Source organism: Tenebrio molitor, chromosome X (genome assembly GCF_963966145.1).
Source record: "Tenebrio molitor chromosome X, icTenMoli1.1, whole genome shotgun sequence".
In the NCBI taxonomy this organism is placed as follows: domain Eukaryota; kingdom Metazoa; phylum Arthropoda; class Insecta; order Coleoptera; family Tenebrionidae; genus Tenebrio; species Tenebrio molitor.
Window position 1 is genome coordinate 4,952,024 of NC_091055.1, and position 23,782 is coordinate 4,975,805.

General features: G+C 33.6%; 1 protein-coding gene and 1 long non-coding RNA gene across 9 annotated transcripts in view; one reads left to right on the plus strand and one right to left on the minus strand.

Moving 5' to 3' along the window:
• Positions 1–23,782, minus strand: part of LOC138139743 (3-hydroxy-3-methylglutaryl-coenzyme A reductase-like) — a 48,540-nt gene that overhangs the window by 21,722 nt on the left and 3,036 nt on the right. The window contains exon 1 of one of the 2 annotated variants that reach the window (XM_069060198.1): positions 5,111–5,248. The exons of the other annotated variant lie outside the window; for it this stretch is intronic. The gene's annotated coding sequence lies outside the window, so the exon portion shown is untranslated. Of the gene's footprint in view, positions 1–5,110; positions 5,249–23,782 lie in introns of those variants that run through there. 2 annotated transcript variants of the gene reach the window in all.
• LOC138139763 (uncharacterized) lies at positions 212–23,601 on the plus strand. 7 transcript variants are annotated; one of them, XR_011162369.1, is made up of 4 exons: positions 212–366; positions 21,589–22,020; positions 22,079–23,019; positions 23,207–23,601. It is a non-coding gene; the product is annotated as an uncharacterized lncRNA (long non-coding RNA). The 7 variants fall into 7 exon arrangements; XR_011162370.1 differs by having other exon boundaries at positions 21,589–21,864; positions 21,911–22,020; positions 22,079–23,601; XR_011162366.1 differs by having other exon boundaries at positions 21,589–21,836; positions 21,911–22,020; positions 22,079–23,601.

Sequence of the window (23,782 nt, forward strand, 5' to 3'; positions counted from 1 at the left end):
ATTAATTAAAATGTTTTGGAAGTCGTGTTGCTGTTGAAATCCCAGAACGACGTGTATAAATCTGTCCTTATTTAAGCCGCAATTATGTCATTATTGTGTTTCACAAAGTGATGACAAACCGCATGTTAATTTCGTGGTTACATCTGTAAGCTGTATTGAATAAACAGTAACATTTTTTAAATGAGTGATTGATAAGCGCGTGATACTCAGCTATTGACTTTTCCTATAAAAGCACAAATCAATACGACATTAATGCCGTTTACAATCAACACTTGCGTAACATTAAATATTGAAATAATAGATGACCGAGAATTATCTGTGTTTCTAACTACGAAGAAACGAGTCAGAGTGGAGGCCTCGATGATGGTAAGTTCATTAGCGAAACGAGTGATTGGATTTAGTTGTGTCGAACGTCAAAGAAGTGATTTCTTTAATTAAGCGTCCGAGTATAAAACAAATTGGCGACCAGGACGAGGCCTGTCAGTTTTGTAAGTTACGCAATTATCGGAAAATGAATTCGTGATGGATAATAAATAATAATATTGCATTTTGGGGTCAAAGACCAATTTAATAACGCAACTCGTTCGTAACAGATTCGGAAGGTTATATTAAAATTTAACGAAAATCTATAACCGGAGAGTTGAGTATACAAACATTTAATTACTTGGGTGGAATTTGAAACTGCACAGGAATTTTTAAATACAACGAAGGGTAGCTTCCACTTAATTAGACTGCATAAACGTTCGTCGGCGAGATCTTAATATAGTCTGCGAAAATTCGCCACATTTTTCGGAAATAACCCAGTTGGGCCAGGTCAGGAGCGGGGGCGGTAGGAACGGTCGCGGGTTCGCACCGCCAGTTCAAAATTTATTCAATAAGCATAATTTCGTGGTGCGGACGACATGACAATGAATTTCGACTGTTTTAACATTCCGACGACAAATAGGATGTAACGTTAATAATGGCGTACACTTGCCGGAATTCGGTGCATTGCGAAAGTGTTTCAGTTAATTTCCCGGCAGACGATGAATCAATATGGAGAAAAACCGTTCTCCGTATACAAATGATCCCTTTGGAAAAAATAGAACAGACTGGAACCTATTTTTAAAGAGAAAAAACGGTTTCATGGAAACGATGACGGCAAATAAATTCTTCGACAAGATCCAAACACAAAAACAGAGATCGTGTAAATAAAACTTTGCACACAGTTCAACCAGGAATGCCCAAAATTTCGGATCAAAAAGGGGGCCCAGGCACGTTTCCGTGTACTTTCGAAGCGGGGATAATAGACTAGACGAGAAATAATCTCCTGCGGAAAAGCCCTAATGGCAAGCAAACAATTTTAATTCAATTAATGCCAAGCTCTAAGTTGATAATCATACACCACATCTGGATTTTTCCAACAACTATCCACTTACGAAAGATTTAAGAGCGATTTGTTCGATCTAGCCAACAAGAAAACCTTCACGAGCTGGTACATACTCCCATTTTAAAAAGCTTCACTATGGATTCTTCTAATGAACCGCGAATTCCTTGAGGCATCAAAGATGAATTAAATTACCAATCGCTCTTACCTCAATCGACTCTACAAAAATTTGGCAACACTTTATTCGGGCATTTTCTTTAACACTTCACTTCTCAATCCCCATCAAAACATCCGATTCCGGCAGCGAATTTTCGCAAAATTGAAAATATTTGTTTTCACAAGCGCAAATACACGTTTCTCGAAAGTTACGACGATTTCAAATCGATCTGTTTCATTTTTCACTATTTATAGATGGAAACTGAGTTGTGTAAGAGAAACTTTATATCTGTACGCATATTAATGGACGCATATCAGAACTAACATCATTAAATAAATAGAAGAGTCGGTGTTTAAAGGTTTTAATTTAATATTTTTCTTGGACCATTTTAACGTCGCTCTGCATTCTGTTTACTAATTATGCAAACAAATAACATAACAAGCGGAACTAACAAGCGACCAGATGATTCGTCATAGAAATCCGTTCCAAATAAATTGTACAGAAAAGACCAACACGTTCTTTTGTACTACAAAATTAACTCGTTGCACTTCTAGGCAGATTACAATCAGTAGTTAAAATTTATGAAAAGGATTTTTTTTGCATGATTCATATTCATTGTAAAAATCTCTTTTTGACAGATAACAGAATGTAAACGTAATTTTGGAAATAAAATTATTGTCTTTCAGACTGTACCTACACTTTGTGTTTGCTTGACGTGTATAATCAGAAAATTGGCTCTGACAAAAACATCACAACCAAGTTCGATTGCAAACACTCATTACTGAATTATCTTGATCGTTTATTTTTAATCGCTCGTTATATGTTACACCACAGGTCAGTGTAATTATTAACTAGGAAACTTTTTACACAGTACACATTTTATCTTCCTGAATCATTAATGAAATTATTTTTGAAAACACCACAAGCAAATACTTTCAGCATCTAACCTTCAATGGTTCCTATTGTTAATCACACCTCAACTCTTACATTTCGTAATATTTACTATTTAATAACAACACTTATAAGGTTTTATGCAGGTAATATAGTCTCGAAGAGGCCATCATTCGCCAGTTCTTCTTACAAAGAAGATTTACTACTCAACAGATTTTTTTTTCAGATACAGCCAGCATGTGCTTTGCCGATGGTACAATTTGAAGCAATCTTTAAACGAGGGAACTTATAAATAATTTGTTATCATGGCTATTCAGTCAGATGTGAAATGTAAAAAACATCTAGGGCCAGTTTATAGAAAGAGAATTAAATATTTAATTCGAATTCAATTTTAATGTGCGATTAACTCATGAATCCGAAACTTCAATTGGTTCAGTTTGATCACGTGTTCAGTTAATCTGGCATTTGATTACGATTACCTTAATTTCGATTCTATAAACTGGCCCCTAGACTGTCAAATCAAAATGGCAATTGTTAGCGATTTTTAATTTTGGTTGTTGTTTACAGGTCGCAGTTTATTACCTGTTTTCAGTTTGTCAAGTGTCACCTTCTGTTTTTCTTTTCGTTTTTTATAAACTTTATTAAACCGCTTCAGTTCTTCTAGCTGCTGTATTTCGCTTCAAGTGTTCAAAACATCTTCATTAAAAAGGAAAACATAACCTAAATCAGCTAAATATATTTTGTAACTAGATTTTGACGGCGATACACTCTTAACTAAATTTTTTTATACCAAAGTACAGTCAAAATAAGCATTTGATTTAAAATGTAATTTTGACAGTTCAGGAGTTTTTTGAATTTACTATACATATGTATTTTTTTGATGGAAAAAAGACCATTTAAACAAGAATGTTTTTCTAAAGAAAACAAGTATGTTTTTGAGGTGTTTCATCCATAATTATGCCTGTGAATTTAAAACTAATTGGGTTAATGACTTACAAAACAGAAAAACAATATTAAACGATTTAAATTTGCACGAAACGAGTTTCTGGAGTGTAAAATTAAAAGTGAAATTTTTTTTTTACATATCATCACAATTAAAAGTAATTACAGAGTCCTATAAAAATCAGTCACAACAACGAAGCTATGAAATTAAATAATTGAATAAAAATATAGTGAAAGCAGTCACAACTGAGAAACTCGACTAAAATCATACATAGGGAGTGTGAAAAGTCGTGAATAACCACAAGACAATAAACATCTGTCAACCGCCGTCCAACAAATATTGAGACATGTGTTTGAGTTTTCGCGAATTGGGAAGTAACGCTTCACTTACAAAACCTCTTGATATTGACCTAGAGCACAATACTGGCAGTTAAAAAACTACGAATGGGCCAAGGAAAGAAAATGTACATAAGAAGCACGCGATCGAAACAATCAAATTAATTTAGAAATGTTTGTAACATTCACAGTTATTTTGTTTTTATTTTTTTGGGAAATACAATTCAGGACTATCTCTTAGTCCTACCAAACATGTTTAATGTTACATCGTAAGTCATCAACAAATTCACAGAAATTTCCAGATTATTCATTCATGTTTTGAAAGTCTGTTAAACTTCAGGTTTCGTAGCGGTTTTACAAATTCCGATGAAGTCTGGCGATTTTCATTTGCACTCAATTTGTTACGCAAATTATTTTTTTCTTCTTGTTTAATATTATTACACTCGGTGAAGAGTCATTCGCAGAATTTTATCATCATTCATATGTGAATGCAATATGTGCATAAGTAGTACTCGGAAGTAATAAACTGCGCGGGTTTCCCAAAAAGATTTTAAATGAGTCTTATTAGACTGTCCCCCAAGAAGCCGGTGATGTCACGTTTGCTTAACTGAGTTTCACGGAGACATAATTTGAATGGATTTGCTAAGACCAACATTGTATTGTTTTTTCATTGCATTAAAATCCACCAAAGCGGAAATTATCAACAAAAAAACAAATGAGGGGATGTTGGGAAATAACGTAAGAGTAAATCCAATTAAGTCGCGGCATTTTATCGCCTCTTTTTTACGAACATCTTATCGAAAAAGTCCGAACATATTAAAACAAACTCGTCTCCATTTTCATTAGGAACTTTAAACGTTTGATCTTCAAGCTCTTTGTTTGAAAGATTTCAATATTGTCTGCAATCTGACTAGTTCTTAAATTGATTTTAGCCCTTTCCGCCATCTGGAACTGAAAAAATACTTGTTAACGACCCCGGCGAATTTAATTCGTTAACAAATTATTCAGCGAACTTCGAAATCTATAAACAAGAACTAATAATAAGACGAGGTGTTAGAACTGTTCCATTAATTGGACATTCGGATGCTTTCGGCTATTTAAAGAATTTATGTGGTTTGCTCTTATATTGCATCTGCTACAGAAAGGGAAATGATTAATTGTAGAATTGAGTTGGAAGACGTCTGATTTAACACGGAGGGTGGAATTTTTCGGTTGAAAAATAAGAACAAAAAAAAGATAAGAAAAAATTTCTCTTGCCAAAATCAATTTCACCAGCTCACTTTTACCAAAGTCACAATAGCAACAAATGCAAAAAGTGCACATGACGACGTAACAAGTGAAATTAATCCAGATTTGGACAATTAATATTTAAAAATCACAGCGGTGAAAAACCCGAATGGAAACTGTTCAAAATTTACCTGGAAATCAATGAATTTACGATGCACTTAATTTCCAAGAGAGCACGAGTTTTCACTGATGGTGAGAGTGGCAGCACTAGCACATCCGAGAAGTTGAGGACTGACTGATATCCAAGTTCTCTCTTTCACAAAGCATGGCTATGGTAAAGGACCTCGTTTAGTTGTTCGGCTTTATTCGGAAATGCAAGCTTCAGGATGAACACAATCCTTCAGGACACATGTAGCATGTTTTAAAATTAAATCGGAATTAATGCAATCTGAAGCGGTCGTGTAGTTAATTCGCGAGTGGACACGAAGTGTAATTGTCAGATCCTTCGATTAAACCCAACAGACGGAAAGGTGGTTGTGTTAACATTACTGATTGTACTTATTTATTCAGCTTTTCGCAGCAAAAGTGTCAACTAATATTTACTGAAAGAATACGTCAGCCAAAAAGTTTTGTCTCTATCATCATAAAAGGGTAACAAAATATTAGAAATTACTGTGTACCAAGCATTCTGCGATTATTCATATATCTGAAACAATATCCCACAAAGATAGTCACATTACATATTTTTAAATTGAATTAATATTACAACCTCATCATAATTTTTAATCTATCTATTGATCTGTCTTCTCGTTGGAAATAAAGTAGAACTGTAATTTCTGATGATTTGTTTTTTTTTTTAATATAATACAAACATTACAAAATTTTACAATAACTTACAAAACGATTATTCACTTACGCCCTTAGACATTGTGTAATTTCTATATTGACTGCTATCTACAAGAATTCCGTCATCAATAAGCTGTTCAAATCCTTTTATTAACCCGTCAGGATAAAAGTGGAATATTTTTTCACTAGCAATTTCCTTTAATTGCAATCAAGACATAATCAGTAACTTCATTAGAAATGAGTAAGCATTTTTGCTGTTGCTATACGGATTTTTTAATCCAAGGACTCGATAATTTTCGAATACTTGAAGGTGTGTACCAAGATTTAAAAGAGTGTCAAAGTACGGTTGTTGCTCCCAGTCAAAGAAATAAGAAGTACCGACAAAATCGGGTTATGTCTGAACTAAACCAAGAACAATCCTCGTTCTTGGAACAGATATTTGAGGTTTACTCGCTTCCTTTGAAGACAAATGCGCTTGGATAGTTGTCTTTTTGTTCGGTGCATTATTTTAAGGGTATGACGTCGAATCATTTTTTTTCCACAATTGTGTGTTCTGTTGAGATTCTGACCATTCTCAACTGAACATTTTTGTGCCAGTTCCTAACAATGAACCACTTGCACTTAAAAATACCTGTGTTTGCTTCTTTTAATTCTCAAGGTCATTCTCCTTCCGCACTTTACAGAAATACAACTCGTATGATGTTTACGGAATTAGCCACGTTCCTTGCACAATAGCTTAGTTACATCATAAACACTCTGTTAAAGTTAGATCTATTGTCATGTTAAGTAGCAAATAACTCATCAAATAGCATTGATCCGACACCACAACCCTCTTGATCAGTCTTCGAAGGGTGTACGGAAATGCGACGAGAATCATGGGAACGTTATTTGTGGCCAGTGGTGCCATCCAAAGAAACGAGACATCACACCGACCAGAATAAGTCACACAACACCTGATTAATTTTAGACTAAAAACAACAAATCAAGGCGTCGTAAACAAAAGCAAACAAGAAAATAACAAACCAACAGAGGAGACAAAAATATAGATTTAATGTATGCTCTATTTTGAGTGAGGTGCAGTTCGTGCATTTTCAATATGCAACGATGCAAAAAATCGACAAAATCTGGCCACCAAGTGAGGTGCAGTGTTAACATGTGTGTTTGACTGCGAGATTATTAATAGGATCATTGAAGCGTTCTACCTCTTTCAGAGCACAAGAATTTAAAATGGTTAAGAGGTCCAAGTTTCAAAATAATTGTCCAAAAGGAACTAACATCGACAGTTACATTTTCGCCAACACTAGCTCACACGGTCCTTAGTGATATTTGTTAGCAGATGACAATAAAATCCTATAGTCGAAGTATTTGACTGAGGCCACTAATATTGTGAAGTTAAAGGGTGTTTTTTTGGCGTCGAAGTTGGCGTTGAAGAGTCGATTGTGAATGAATCACTCGTTTTAAAAACACTGATTTTTAAGTTGCAGATTAAAAACACAAACAACGCAAAAAGTGAGGTTAGATTTAAATAGCTGATCAGAGTTGTATTCGAGTGGTGCGTTCACAATCGACTCTTCAACGCCGATTTCGACGCCAAATTAAAAAAAATCACCCGTTACATCGTACATCTAAACGATCAAAAAGTATTCTGACATAATTATGTACTGGACTAGTCAAGCAATATTGAGTTCGTAACGCAGATAGTGCTGTAGTTTAACACTTTTGTGTTTGTGCTGAAGGAAGCTATACTCATATATGTACCTACATATTACAAACCATATTTTCATAGATGCTAGAGGTGCACATAATTATATGAACGACGCTGATGTCTTGGTGTTTCGGAATCAAATGCTTCAACTATACATCGACTTGGCAAAACACGGCTACCGAAAACATAAACAGTTTCGTTTAATTTGTTAGTTATTGGAGTCGTTTAATTTTGTTTTTCAAATGTTGAACACAAATAGCTACGGTTTGTTAAGAGCGGGTTGACAAAAATCTCGGCAACAAATCACATATTTACGATGTTATTATTTACTGTACAAAGTTTGAGTGTTTACAAAAGCTTTCAAGAGGCCGGACTTAACTTTACTTGAAGTTTACGATGACGTTTAAAAATAAACACGAAGCTTCTGTTTAATGTGCATCTCTACTAATACGTGTAATTATAAATGGAAAATAATTAATATTGAATCAAACGTTGGAGAAATTTTAATCGGGTTGTCACAAAAGTTAGCTATTCGAAAGTTGAAATCCATATCAGTGCAGAAGCCTCACGAATACTGATTCGGGATCGTGTTTGGCTTGAAACGTTCAAATTAAACCTTAATAAACAGAATATCGGTATTAGTTTTAGGAACTTGAGGTAATTTCGCATAAATAAATATTTAGATACAAGCTACAATAACACGTGATTTTCAAAGAGATTTGCACGTTTCGCAAATAATTCAACTCATCACGATCAAAAACTAGTCAAAATTTCACAATATTAGTGTAAAATGTCACTAATTATTTTATTGTAACCTTTACTCATTAGATTATTTGTTACAAAATTCACCAAGGTGAACGCAAAAAAGAAAAAAAATTCAGAGCGAATGCAATGATTCGACAGTGCTTTACCGTCGTTGGATCAATCCCTTGACACATAAAGACGTACAATCACTACAATAACTCTATAACCGGGCTAATTACAAATTTCACAATGATGCTAATTACACTTATTTGCAACAATAAATCCGAATATTAGCTAACAGTTTTTGACCTATTCTTGCAATTCTCTGCTTGAAATTTGAAAAAAATAATTGAAATCTCACAGAACTGCAAAATTAAAATAAATCTCTGCCAAGGCGTCAAGTGTAAAGGCAATTTCAGTCGAGCTTTTGAACTTTAACAAGTTGCAAAAAATTGTGAAAATAGAAAAGCAGTAAATAAATAATGTTTTCTGTCTGCTTGTTAAGTTACATGTCGTAATGAATTTTTCTACTGCATGTAAATACATATGTCAAAATATTACAAGATGAAAAGATTTAAAGAAAAAACAAATTTTCATATATACTTGCCTCCAAGAAATATTTTCCAAAAGTTCTTATTGATTTCTATCGAGTGGTATTTAGGGAAGAAATAGATTTAATAATACATATACTGTTTTTAATTTGTTTTATTTTTGTAAATATTAATTGGAATTATGTATAAATTATGCCAAAAAAATTGTAATAAATATGAAGAAAAATGTTGACTGGTTTTTAGTTTTTTACGAGAATATGGAGAACAACAACTTTATTTTAAAAATGTTGCAAATATTTTTTCCTCTGTTGCGCCTTGTCTAAACAATACAATTTTGTGGAACAGAAACATAAAATTTGCCTGAATAATTAAGGCGTTAAAATTCCCCAGATTATTTAAAAAACAAGTTTTAACTATATCTCTACTGCTCTAAAAACACACTGGAACAGAATTCAGAATCATAATAAACAAGCAAAAAATTAATCAAAATTTAAACATATTTTATAAGGAGCCTGTACAAAAAAATAATTCTTGTTTGCAGCAAGTTAAACAGGTGTTGATAACGTCGTGGAAAAGTCGGACATTTAAGAACAGCGAGAAAAAAGAAAATTGAAATAAGTATTCAAAAATTGAAATCAGAGCCAAGTTCGCCAACTGACACAAAATCAATAACACATTTGATTAAATTTCACAACATACCGAGTGACATTGGAATTAACTAGTATCTAAGTTGCGACAGACCCTAAACTTGATCGAGATTCGGCCGGCCTGGATGCCGTATCGAACGTTTGACGCACAAGGCACAACTAATTTCGATTTTTGCCGTGAATGGGGACAAACGACGAAAACTACCCCACATATCACTCTAACATATAGGGCAGATGTGAAGGTGCGATTCCTGGAACTTGACGAGCTGTATTTCGTCAGTGTTGCGTTCATGCTGTGATAAGAGGATCCATACTGGGGACTTCCGGTCTCGGGTCCAATATGGCTAAAATCATTAACACTCTGCTGCAGTTTGTAAAATCTTCGTCGCTGCTATTCAACTCCACTATCCAAAAAATCACTCACTCATACATATTTATAAATCGGATCTTTCCCTGAAACGGTTTTAATTACTCCAATTATGTAAATTAATGGATTATATACCACACTAGGCTATCTTATCGAGTTTAAAATTAAAAGTGATGCAGATGTAAACAAATTGCTTGGTATACTTGACACTTTTCTGTTTAGTACCTAATTTTTCAGATCCACGATACACGAAAACTTGAACATTTTCCGAAATCTCTTGCACAATCTAGATTTATTTGACTGTTAATGGGAATATAAATAGAGATTAAAGTGTTTATTTTACTCTTTCTTGTCAAAACAATGGGGCTCTAGAAATAATGAGTCTTGAAAAATGAAAAAAACTGTGATACATGAAGAAGACAAAGCAGTTTTGTAAATTTTGTAAATGAAAAATTTTAATTAAAAAAGTTTTTAGATTTTGTTCTACGATATTTGCCAAAATGCAGGTGCGAAACGAAGACAAACTAATTATAGCACAAACGGAAAATTGTTTCTATTTTTGTGTTGATACTATTTCTGTGTACTACACGTTGCAGATCTATTTTGTTGTAAAGCGAGTCCATTCAAGGCTTAAAATCAAATGAATAAACCATTACTCGTAGTAATCCCTCGAGGTGCTACTTTACGTTTTGTGAATGAACAGAGAACAATCATTTTCACGTGTCTAACATAATTTTTTCACGGGTGCAAGTTAGAAAATAAACGATTTATTACACGGGACTGAAGCTGTACACTGCGACGAAATTAATGTTGTTTTTAAAAGTTTTTACACAGTGTGGTAGAATAATCAAATTAATATGGAACAAGTTTTTGCCCTTAAAGAAAGGGGAAATGACGCAACGTCGAAAGACGAGTACAATACCAGATTATTAATTAATAAAATCGTGAGTGAGTTAAATTATTTTTGTAATAAATTAAGTCAGGACGAAGTGAACAGACAGGTGAGGAAAATATGCTCGTCGATAAGTTAGTAAAGTATCGGTGAGGAGTAAATTCTTGGTGAAATATAATTTTTCCATGATAAAATAATATTTTATGTTTAAGTGACATTGATACAAAATCGATTTTCTATTTCCGCAGGAAGAATTTGTTCTGACAAGAAAAATGTCTTAATATTACTGTTAGCAGATGTCCACAAAGCCAACAATTTGAAAAGTTGTCTTGAAACCTCATTCATTCCATTTTTAATCTTCCTGGAGAGGAACGAGAAGAGAATTTAAATTATCGTATGAACGTAATTCCTCAGAATAATTTCATTCATAGAATAATTAGTCACAGCTTGTCACAGCTATGTCACTAGCCAATACAGGACGATGAATAAAAAATACAAACGATTGTTGAATAAACATTTAACCAAATAGAGCCGATTTTATTAATAAAGTTTGCCGGGGCTGAAAATTAGGACTCCTTAATTACAATTTATAAAGAATGTAAATTAGCCAGAATGAAATCCTTATTAGACCCCTTCTTTAAACACCCCAGCCGAAATGACTTCAAATCTCCATAATTACGTTATCTACACATATATTTTAAGCCGAGATAATAAGTTGAATCAGTAGCATTTAATATTATCTCCATTTGTTTCCGACGGAAATAAAGCAGAACCGACCCTCCATGACAATTTATACAACTCCAGTTAAGGGTCGAGATATCAAAATTATCCGATAGACTGACTCCCTCCGAGATGTGTATTTTTCAATCGCGTTTTTCTCCCGTTTTGTTATTTTGCGGCGAATATGAAATAATTTCGGCTTCTGCAACTTCTACATTAGGTCGGAGCTTGAAAGCTCGCAAACAGGCTCGAAATACCTTCGGTGGGTGCTTTCAGTATTTATTCACTCGATTAAAATACTTTACAAGACCGACGATTCGCCATTAAGGATGAAATTATGAGAGGTCGCAACCCCAAACAGAACATCAACTGGTTTCCGGTGGTGGTTTGGAAAATTTTTACTTTCTTGTTTCCAAACAGCGTGTCCAAAGCACAAAGTTAAACCTTCGCCGGAAACGTTTTAATCCATATACAGAGTGTCCCAGAGTTGCGAAAAAGCTCCATAACTTGTTTGTTATTAAAGATATCAACTTTTTCTTTATTCTAAATGATAGCTACGCTTCTACTGCATATTCGGAAAATTTTGCGGTATATATACAGAGTGTCTAAATATTATAAAAACACTAAAGTTATGTTTTTTTAAATGGAAACTACCCAGTTTGATTTTATTTTTGAACTCTATGCTAAATTATGAACAAATTTATATAGGTCGTTTTTACTTATCTGCCATCGTTTTTAATCAGTGGCGCTTTTTTTACCAAAATTTGGAATTGCAGGGGTTCCTTCGAAAATTCATACCTTCCAAATCGTTGCACATAAATTAAAATGATTGACGCTGTTTGATTTCTGAATGTTTGCTACATCTACTGAGTGTTTACTCAACAACCGGCTTAGTCTCATATGCCTACTGCGATTTTTTAAACATAACGAATTAAAAATGTCAAAAACTATTTTTTTTCAAATGGCATCCCGTATTTATTATTGCACTGGTCGAAAGCTTTTTTGACAAGCTTTTGAACAATATAAGGTTTGTATAGTGGAATCTGAAAATCTAGGGTGCTATCCTAAAATCGCTAAATTTGGTGCAATTTTTCCGTTAAAAAGACAATACGAAAATCTAGTAGGCCTAACAAAAGATAATCACACAATATGGTCACTCCATAAAGATGAATCAACCAACAAAACAGTGTTTAACAATTAAACATTTCATTGTTTTAGTGATTTTAAGATAGCACCCTAGATAGTGCAGGGGTCCCTTCGAAAATTCGTACCATCCAAATCGTTGCACATAAATTAAAACAATTGACACTGTTTGATTCCTGAATGTTTGAGGCATCTGCTAAGTGTTTACTCAATAACGTGCTTAGTCGCATATGCCTACTGCGATTTTTTAAATATAACAAACTAAAAATGTCAAAAACTCATTTTTTTCAAACGGCACCCTGCATTTATTATTGCACTGGTCGAAAGCTTTTTTGACAAGCTTTCCAGCTGTATAGGGTTTGTATAGCCGAATGTGAAAATCTAGGGTGCTATCTTAAAATCACTAAAAATCACTAAAATAATTAAATGTTTAATTGTTAAACACTGTTTTGTTGATTGATTCATCTTTATGGAGTGACCATATTGTGTGATTATCTTTTGTTAGGCCTACTAGATTTTTGTATTGTCTTTTTAACGGAAAAATTGCACCAAATTTAGCGATTTTAGGATAGCACCCTAGATTTTCAGATTCGACTATACAAACCTTATATTGTTCAAAAGCTTGTCAAAAAAGCTTTCGACCAGTGCAATAATAAGTACGGGGTGCCATTTGAAAAAAATGAGTTTTTGACATTTTTAATTCGTTATGTTTAAAAAATCGCAGTAGGCATATGCGACTAAGCAGGTTGTTGAGTAAACACTCAGCAGATGCAGCAAACATTCAGAAATCAAACAGCGTCAATCATTTTAATTTATGTGCAACGATTTGAAAAGTACGAATTTTCGAAGGGACCCTTGCAATTCCAAATTCTGGTAAAAAAAGCGCCACTGATTAAAAACGATGGCAGAGAAGTAAAAACGACCTGTATAAATTTGATTCATAATTTAGAATATAGTTCAAAAATAAAATCAAACTGGGTAGTTTCCATTTAAAAAAACATAACTTTAGTGTTTTTATAATATTGGGACAATCTGTATATATACCGCAATATTTTCTGAATATGCAGTAGAAGCGTAGCTATCATCTAGAATAAAGAAAAAGTTGATATCTTTAATAACAAACAAGTTATGGAGCTTTTTCGCAACTTTGGGACACCCTGTATGTATGTATTTTGTTTTGTATTATTTTTCAAATATTTTACCGGTTCCACTTTTTTTGGATTTTCAAACTATAATAACATCTATATTAATTACCCACCCACTTGATTTCATTATATTTCGTAAAAAAATTATCAGAAAATTGAAATAACCAAATAATGTAGGTATGTAAAAATAAAAATCAATTTTTCTATAGCAATTTTTCGTAATAGTTCAAAAACGAGATGGGGCGAGAACATCTCGAGAACGCCCCCACCACATAATAATAAAATATTTAGATTGTGTTTAAGAGGTTACACCACTTTGGCGCTCTGAAAAATAGGTATACAGGGTGTCCCAGAACTGGCGTACATCCCGTTAACTGCAAATGTAAATATTTATTCCGAAATGGATTCTGCAAAAAAATTGTTTAGATCCTTTTGTTTTTAAGTTACAACGATTTTAATTTAACCAATCATCGTAGACAAATATTAATTTAATCCAGCGTTTCCTAGGAAACAACAGCTCACGGTAGATTTATCTGTAATCTTTCTGTTGTGATTGGCTAACTTAAAATTGCTGTAGTTTAAAAACTATAAGGTTAAACAATAAAATTCTAGTGAAATCTTTCTCAGCAGAAAGAGCGGAGCACGTGGTTAAAGGGATGTACGCTAGTTCTGGGACAGCCTGTATAAAAACATAATCTTTTTTGACGCGACTACTAAATTTAGAAAATATTTTTTATCTATCGGAAATACATTATAGTTTTATGAACAAACTAAAAAAAGAAGAATGAAAAAAATTTTAAGAACTGGAGAAATACAGAATGTCCCAGAACTCGCGTTTTCGCGTTTCCTTGGTGATAAATGAAAGTAATAACGTTAAAAAAATGGTCAGAGTGTAGTATATTTTTTGTAAGTAACAATTAAAGTTGACCAATCAGAAGATCGCTGTTCAGTTTCAGGTAAATTCAACGAACACTTTAAATTGCTTAGCAACATAATTCTAGTAGTCATTTTTATTATTCATGGGTATTACACGTTACTTAGTAACTGAAGGAAAGAACTTTCTGGTGAAAACTGCTCGAACACTATTGCTCAATTTGAAAAATTCATAACTAAGAAGTTATTGCACCCTGAATTATTTTCTTAACGTTTTTCACCTTCATTACGACTAAAGAATATGCCCTTTAAATCTGATTCGTCAGTTCTGGGACAGCCTGTATAAGTGGTCTAAGAGTAGGACCCTCTTTTGAAAATTCTTGTCTATGGTGGAATTTTTTTCTGACAACGCTTGAAAAATAAAAAAAAAACATCTTGTAAAGAAAGGTAATAGCTGAGAATTTTTTTTTTGTAGAAATAACGTCTGTTTGGAAAAAAATTGAGTTTCAAAAATTAATAAAAAATGAGCGACATCCTAAATAATATTATAGAGAATATGTGGCATAAATTTCATAAAAATTGGTTAAGTAGATCTCGAGATATTTTGTCCACCAGTTTGAAAAAAGTAGTTTCGAGAAAAATACAAAACAAAAAATTTACCGCGTCAGCGTACAGGTCAAAAATGTAAATGTTTAAAATGCTTTAAAAATTTATTTTTTTTACATGTTTAAACGCTTAAAATATTCTTGAAAGTATAAATAATAAATGTAGCAAAAAAAATCGATTTGTTGAAAATCTCAATCTCAACCCTTTAATTTTAATTGGGCATTATACAGGGTGTCTCAAAATTCGCGTATTCCGAATTCAGAGCGTTGTAGAGGATCACTTCAGTAGTCCAAATATGGAAATAAAAAAAAATCGGGACTGCCCCCACAAAGATACATTGATTTGAAGTGTGTTTTCTTCAAATACAGGCTGAAAAGTTCAGTGTTTATTGTTATTTATGGTGTAGATGAATATGTTTGTAATTTTTCTTAAAAATGGAATGGCAACGTAGCTAGAATAGTTTTTGTCACTGTGGATATGAAGGCTGCTATTTATTGAACAAAATTAAAGTGCTTATATCTTCTTCAGGAAGAGCGAATATTTTTCGAACTCCACTGGGTCCTTTCCTACCACGTTCTGAATTCGGAATTCGCGAATTTTGAGACACCCTGTATGGTGCAAGTAAGTGTATTTTTGATCAAACGTGACGTTTTTATAACCAGCTAAAATTGAAACTCCAGTTTAGAATATATTTCAGTTAGGCTCATTCTTATTTTTATCACATCTTCAGTGAGTAATCTAGAAGACAAATTGTTCAGATTGATGTCGCAATATGGTAAAACCCGTGTAATAGAGGACCTTTCTTCACTAAGGAATGGGATCACTTAAAGAATCGATGACTAAGTAATCGTTAAAACCGTGAGCACTTTCGGGTGAAATCGTATTTGGAAACTTGTGATTGAAAATTTTTTAACAAATATTACATTAACAGGAGCTCCCACAAAGTAAATAATGAATTAACGAACGTTCACGGGTAATTTATCCAAACATTTTAACGCAATGTGGCACTTCAAAATTTATCTATTAATTGCACCACCGACTAAATACGAATTTATATTCATCAGTGACAGTGCGAGGAGAATTTGTCTCACTTGTTATCTGTATAGAAACTGCAACATTCAGGAAACATGAAGTTACATTTACTCATTTCGTGCACGTTCCAAATTTTACACAAGTAAATTGAATAAATTTCAATAGATCAAAATAGACTTGAAAAGATAAGTAAATAACTTTTTACATGTAATGGAATAATGTGTATCTTCGTGTTAATAATCACAGTTTGGTCTAAATTCTCCAAATTAATCCATTATCAAATTGATATTCTACAGTGGTGGGGTTTCAGATTTTATCGAGGCCCTGAAAATAACTTCACGTTTTATAACAAATGGTCGGATCTAAAAATACCATTTAATAAAATTCTTTTTATCTATATGTGAACATTGCCGAGCGTAACCTAAACCTCCCACCATTTCCATCAACACCTGACGCCTATTGATTGATACTGTTGAATATGGGTTAAAAATGTTGCTTCCTGTAAGGTTATTTCATTAATATCAGCCCCATAATTTCCGGGTGTTACGCCTCGACACAAAAATTATGATTCAAAAAAAATTACCGGTCACCAACCCGGAAATAGGTAGTGAATTTGGAACTGATTCACAATGGCCGTGAAAGCTCACGTCTGTACCTCTCTAAATAGAATTTATAAATAATTTTTATAATTTTTCTCGATAGCATGTCTGGGTGTTTTTCGAGACATTCAAGAAAATCCCTTCTGTTGCGTAATTTTCTTCTTTATATTTAATATGATAATACAGCAATGCTTCATGTTTACTTTCGATGTCAAGCGAAAATAGTTACAACTGTTGTCTAGACAGATGTGTGAAAGGGTCAATGTCATGATAGGAACGACTTTTTTACCAAAAACAAAAAACAATTATTTATATGAACGTCTTTTTTTAAAAAACGTCTTGCAAAATATTGACTGTTTCAAATTTAAAAGATGTGGATCAACAACACAAAATATAAATAAATCAATAATAAATACGATCGATCTAGTTTCTGAGAGCGCAATTTAAAGCAGGAATAAAAAATACGAACAGTGGGAAAATGTTCAGGTTCAGGGTCAGATGTGTAAAATTTATGAACATATTTTGTTAAAAATTTTTGATGGCATTGAAATGTAGTGTTGACATTGAACTTGGACAGAGCAAAAAATCATTCAGGAAATTTCTTTGATACAACCGTCAATAACCTATCATTCTATTCACGCTGAATGACAGGTAATTTCAGAGATTACGGAGCGACAATTCAAAATCGTAGTCTGAAACGTTAACGCCCCAATAAATCGAATTTTTCGTCTGCAATGAACAAATAAAACTACCACAAAATAACCGAGATCAAAGCACGACTTACACTTAGCGATTCTGCTGAACTATCCTCGCTTCTTTTTTAGCACAACTGAAAAACTAAATTTTGGAATGCTGGTTTATAAAGTGGTGAAAAATTGATCAGTTGACCCTAATTTTTAATCTTCAAACGAAACACTCCTATATTTATTTCAAGGGTATTAAAAAAAATACCCGATTGGAAGCAAGGTCACCAGTAACGTGGTTTATTTTTTTAAAAGTAGAAATCTTTGAGATTCACCTGGTATAACATTACGAAGTAAAGTAAAGTTTTATTTATGTTGACAAAATTGACAAAATGTGTATACATAAAAAAGTGAATATATGTGATGATGTTAATGTGGGTCAACTTTTTTCTTTGCATCGTAGTAAAGTCATGGTTGTCGTTTCCGGGTTTTACGTTACAAGATAACTAACAAGCGTATTATCTAATTATTTCGCTTGTGACTTAGATAACACATAACATTATAAAATATCGAGCCTCCAAGAGTGGAGAACAAGACATAACAATTATATAAAACTATGCGGAATTGAGTAATTTCGTAACAGGGCCCATCCTTAAATGTATATTATGTAAAACCCACGTGTTCTTTATTGGAATAGTGAAGTATTTTTCTCCGTGAAAAATTTTCAGGGGGTTATACAAACGAAAAAAATTTAAATTCTCTTTTGTATTCGTCCGTGGTACGACAGTCGTAGTTTGTTGCGATTTCACTTTTAATTTCATTTTCTACATGCGAAAGCTGCACAACAGCCATAATTAAAATCGATTAGTTGTGCTTTTTTAAGAGATTTCGTATTTTCCGCTCTTCGAAGGGGCACTAAATCGCTTTAAAACCTTTAATCCGGCTCCAGCTATTTTCTGAGGATAAATCTTTTAACTGGGTCATGAAAGTGATATAACGTAATTAAAAGAAATCTTTCCTCTTACGTTTTTAGTTCAAGTTTATAAGGAGAAATGACCCGCCACGTAATGAACCAACTACCGATTCAAAAAATTCCGTTTAATCTAAATTAGGTGAGAGTATAATTCGGCTATTTACACAAGCGGATTACATATTTACGTACGGATTCAGACTAGCAACGCACCTTCCCTAATCTCAAACGCTCTAATTTTCCGCAATATTCCAAGGAACGTGGAAATTTATAAACATCGGCACTTGTTTTGTGTTGTCGGATGCGGCAGCCAGAATCTGCTTCCATTTTAGGTCTAGGTATGTGGACTGCAATTACAATTATGCAAGCCCAGGTCTTGGGTCGCCTTTATTCACAAAATTATATAATCTTCCATAAAGAAAGTGAAACAAAATTCATATTTCGCAATATATTCGATTTTTAAGATCCGCAGCCAATGAATTTGAAAGCAGGAAGCACACTTTCTTGGTACTTTGTATTTTTTTCAGACGACCAAGTAACATATCGGTACTGCGTTATTTATGATATTTAAATGCCGGCCGGTTTCCTCGACTCTGTTACGCAGAAACTATTTGCCGAAATCAAAACAAACCTGAAGATAAACATAACCTCAAACGTCAAGTTGAAGTTGTACGTAACGTCACTTGTAACTGTTGTATCAAGCACGCAATAGATGTACAATTAAAATTATCATTTGTTACAATTGTTACTTATTAGATTTTTTTTCCTATTCTGAAATTATTTGATCACTTACCCGTCGCACTTTAATTCATCAAATTCGAAAAATGACTAGGCGGGTTAGTTTGTACATTTACTGCCGTTATTTTTCCGAGAAAACTTAACGCGGAACTATGTATGTAAAAATACACACTGAAAGTAGTTCGCTGAAGTACCGGAAAAACAACGCATGGTATGTTTTTAGACACCAAAATCAACGATTCGAACGAATAAGTGTATGGCATCTGAAACGATTTGGCAACGCTACAGCTGATTGTCACGTGCTTTATACTTCTGTATGTCATGCTGTACATTGTTGCACAAGTGCATTCTGTGGTTACGCACTGATTGGAACCTGTGCGTTACAGCGAGAGAGTAACGGCAAAATATTTGATGAAAAATGGAAATTTCTGCTGGTATTATTTGCTATAAAATTGTGAGTTGTACTTTTCTTTAAAAAAGGTGCTGCTTATTGCAATGTTACGACCTAGAGTTTCACTTTAGTAAAGTCGACATAATCACGGAGGAACTCAATGTCATTTTGATTACATAAGACCAAATTCTTATTTCGAAATGACTCTTGCTGACAATGGAAATTAGTAACTCTGTCTGCTTTGATTAGACCATTTTTTGTGAGGGTATTTTTCATAGGTCGTCTCAAATTAAAATATGACATTGGCTTAATCAGATTAAAGGTGGGAGTTTTAATAGAGCATATTACTTTTTGAGTATTAATTTGCATAACTAACCAATTATAACTGACACTGATTTTGGAGTAATTTTTTATAGTACTACAAATTCGTATTTAATTCAATCAACGATCATGGTGATCAAGTCACTTACGCACTTATCTAAGAAAAAGCCCAGCACAATCTCACCTTTCAAAATAAAATATTTAGCCTAAACCTAAAATTAATTATTTACATAACGTAATTTAGAGAGGATGTGTGAAAAAATCGATCAAAGGTCATCTAGTATTTATGATTTCCAAGATGTGCCAAGATTTGCATGCGCCGGTTTTGGCTTTGTTATAACAAATTACTATAGGTAAAGTCAAAACGAAACATGACATCACGTGGTTTGCGCAGAAGACGAATGTAGATCAGTTGAATCCAGCTTATGTATATGACAGTGGCGGAGTCAACATTTTTCTTTTGTTTACGCTATAGAGGAATGTTAGGGGAATGTTCTGAAGATGAAGATAGTTTTTATTATTCTATTAGAAGATTCTATAACAAAAGTAGATGACCTCGGTGTAGAATTTCTTTCATCAGATGATGAAAATTGAGTTTTGGTTAAGTTTTTGCCCCTAAACTGACGACGTATGATACGCCCCTGTCAGCGGTAAATTGGAGAGCGCGCATCCTAAGCTCCGCCCTGTCATGTTTCGTTTTGACTTTAGCTCTACATGTTGTTACTTTAGCACTTATAAACCAAAAATATGCGAAAATGCAACTATGTTGGCAACTAAACATACACATGGGTAATATAGTAAACCCTGGATAAAGTTGTTTTATATTTTATAAATATTGACTATATTTTACTTTAAAACAATACGGCATAATTTCCCCTAGGTATCACTTTTACTCGAAGTTGTGAGTATGAGAGTCCACAGTATTGATTGCTAAAGTGATTTTAATTTTAAGAGATAGAAAAAAATATGTTTAAATTTACAATAATAAGATGTGATAACTGATAATAAGTGTAACAATAACTCTTTCTTCAAAATATATTGTAAAAAAATTGTGACGTAAAAATGCCAATTTAGATTTGTGAATAACATAGTAAGGTGCTTGAATAATTAAATTCTTGTTAAGTACCTAATAAAGAAGTTGCTAACGTCAGACCCCTTATTTTGCACGTGAATCTGCATCCTGATTTGTACAAGATGTTCCGCTCAAAATACAAAGTTCGATGCTACTATGTAAAAACAATTTACTATTGAATTCTGTAATTAAAATGTATGGATAATAATTTAGTTACTGGGCAACAAATAAATCCACAGAAAAATTATATTACAATGCTTACGATATTGTTTTAAATAATAACCATTCATAACAGTCAGTTTGTTTCATCATTTTTGCACCGAAAGAAATGTTTTAAAAAAGTATATTTTCAATTTTTATAAGTTTAGCCATCATTAAATCTCCATTTGATTATTATTAATTGTATTTTATTTCTGTGATTGTCTAAGACTATTGGCTAACCAATGGTAAAGAGATTGCTAAACGCACTTACGTTATTTTTCCACAGTTTTTTGTTTGAAGCTATGCTGACTATATTTTTTGTTAAACATTAACGTATTTCATCCCAGTTTCTTGAAAACCCGCTTCATTTTTTTAAATTAATAACGCTTTTCACTAAATCACGTTATTTTTGTTCATTTTAAGCCGATCTAAAAAGTGCATTGGATTCAGAAGAATCGTCTCTACGGGATGACTGTCTCAGGTTTTGGAAAAACAAATTAGACTAGAAGAAAACAAATAAACAAAAGTTTCAACAAAATGGATAAAATTCGATTATTAGGCAACCCACTATACTTGTGAACTACCTGTTTCAACTTTCAAGAGGCTTGATCTATGACAACTTGACAAGACTTGACAAATAGGATATTTTATAAGCCGACGGACCATTGTAGGTAAACGAGCAATAATGACGGGGAGGAGGTACTTCATGAGTCATGACTGGTGGATATTTTTTATTCTATTTTAGAGCCGACTGTAACTGACAGCACGCGATAGGAGGAATTGATCAATCTTTTTACGAAAAGTACATAATTATGATAAAATGACTTCACAAGGGTTTTCTACATCAGCTCAAAGGTACCCTAACTGATGCGTTGGCTCTTTATCCAAAGCACAATAATATTTTTTTTTTTAGTTTTTATACCTTTGACGGTTACATCTCTGGCCGAATACGGACATTATTTTTTATTTTCACATCTACAATCGATGTTGCTCCAATTAAGCCATCTGTCTTCGGTGCATAGTAGAAATCAAAAAAGCAATAGTAAAGAAAAAGCGAACTCTCGCTTTTCAGACGCTTCACACACTCGTGTATGACAAAAAAGGATCTTCTTATCGGAGGTTGGGTTGGCATAGGTTAGTTATTAGTTGAAGCGCTACAAACAGCGCAGTGTATTAATAATCGAATATTTGTTATTAAATCGTTTAAAATGACAAATTTTACAAACGTGAAATTGTACCGGGGACAGTATCCAGACAGGGTAGTACCTAATTCAAAAACGTTTACTTCCACGGTACAACGGTTGAGTGAATCAGGAAAGTTCTATCCAAGAATGGAAGATCGTGGCAGAGATCGTTCCCAGATTTTAGAAGGAGTCGAAGCAAATCCTGGAATAACTACGCTAGGTTAGCACTTCAGGTAGGAGTTTCACACCACGTACCTTGTAGTATGGCGCACTTTAAAAGAACAAGGCCTTCATCCTTACCAAATACAAAAACTACAAGTCCTACAACCAGCAGATGAGGTGCGACGACAACAGTTTTGTGAACAACTGTTGGGAAAATGAGTAGAACGACCAGAATTTTTACGGATTATTTTATTTAGGTACCGATGTAGCAGTTTGGCCGCCAAAATCTCCGGATTTAAATCCTTGATTTTCTCATAGGGGCATTTAAAATAGCTGGTCCATAGCTAGCCCATAAATTCAGTAAAACTAACTTAACGAGTCGTGGCAGCTGGTGCCCAAATTCGGGAAGCTCGTGAATTTTTTCAAGGGTCCGTGCATCAACGCTGCGAAGAGCACAGGCGTGTATGACGCATCAAGAACAAAATTTTCAGCATTTACAGTGAATAAGGTAATTACGCTAAAAGTAAAAGTGCTTTGTATTTTTTTTTGACAAAATTCAGTGTCAGTGTCAAAAATCTTGTGTGGTAACCGTTTTCGTTGTAGCTTTTTTATGTTTTCGCTTTCATTTGCTCTTCATTAGCGTCGACCACGGGCCGGAATGAAGTGAATTTTGAATTTTAAATGCGCAATTTCAGTCAATGCACAAATCGTCTTCAAATGTTTTACAAGGATAGGTCGCCAGATGTGCGACGGCTTTTTGAATAAACAAAAATCAACGTGGTTGCCCCGACTGCCCATATCACCAACCTGAAAGGAAACGCCCGAACGTTCGTAATAAAGAAGAAACCAACAAATTTTGACGCGTTTCTCGTGCTGGTGGGCCAGGTCGATCGCTCGACGCTCCGGGTTCAAATCTTTTTGCCGGAGTTTTTTGTTTTATTAGAACACATTACTGTAACCTTCTTTATCCTTTTTTTTTGTTTAAATTAAATTAGGTTTTAAAAAGTTTATTTTCAACCGCCTTTCCGACTGGCCCACAATTTTTTTTCTTGAAAAGTATTAAAATTATAATAAACAAGCTAATGGAGGATTTGTTTGTTTTTTTTTTGTTGTCTACTTTCCTTCTGTATCAGCTTGCTGATGTGAAAATGTGCCATAAAAGTTCTACAGACCACCTGCCAGAAAGTATCTGGATTCAGTGGAATTTGGTGTAATCATGGCTAAAATTATCATGGCAAATCTTTATTCTTTATGCACCTATTAAACTTAAA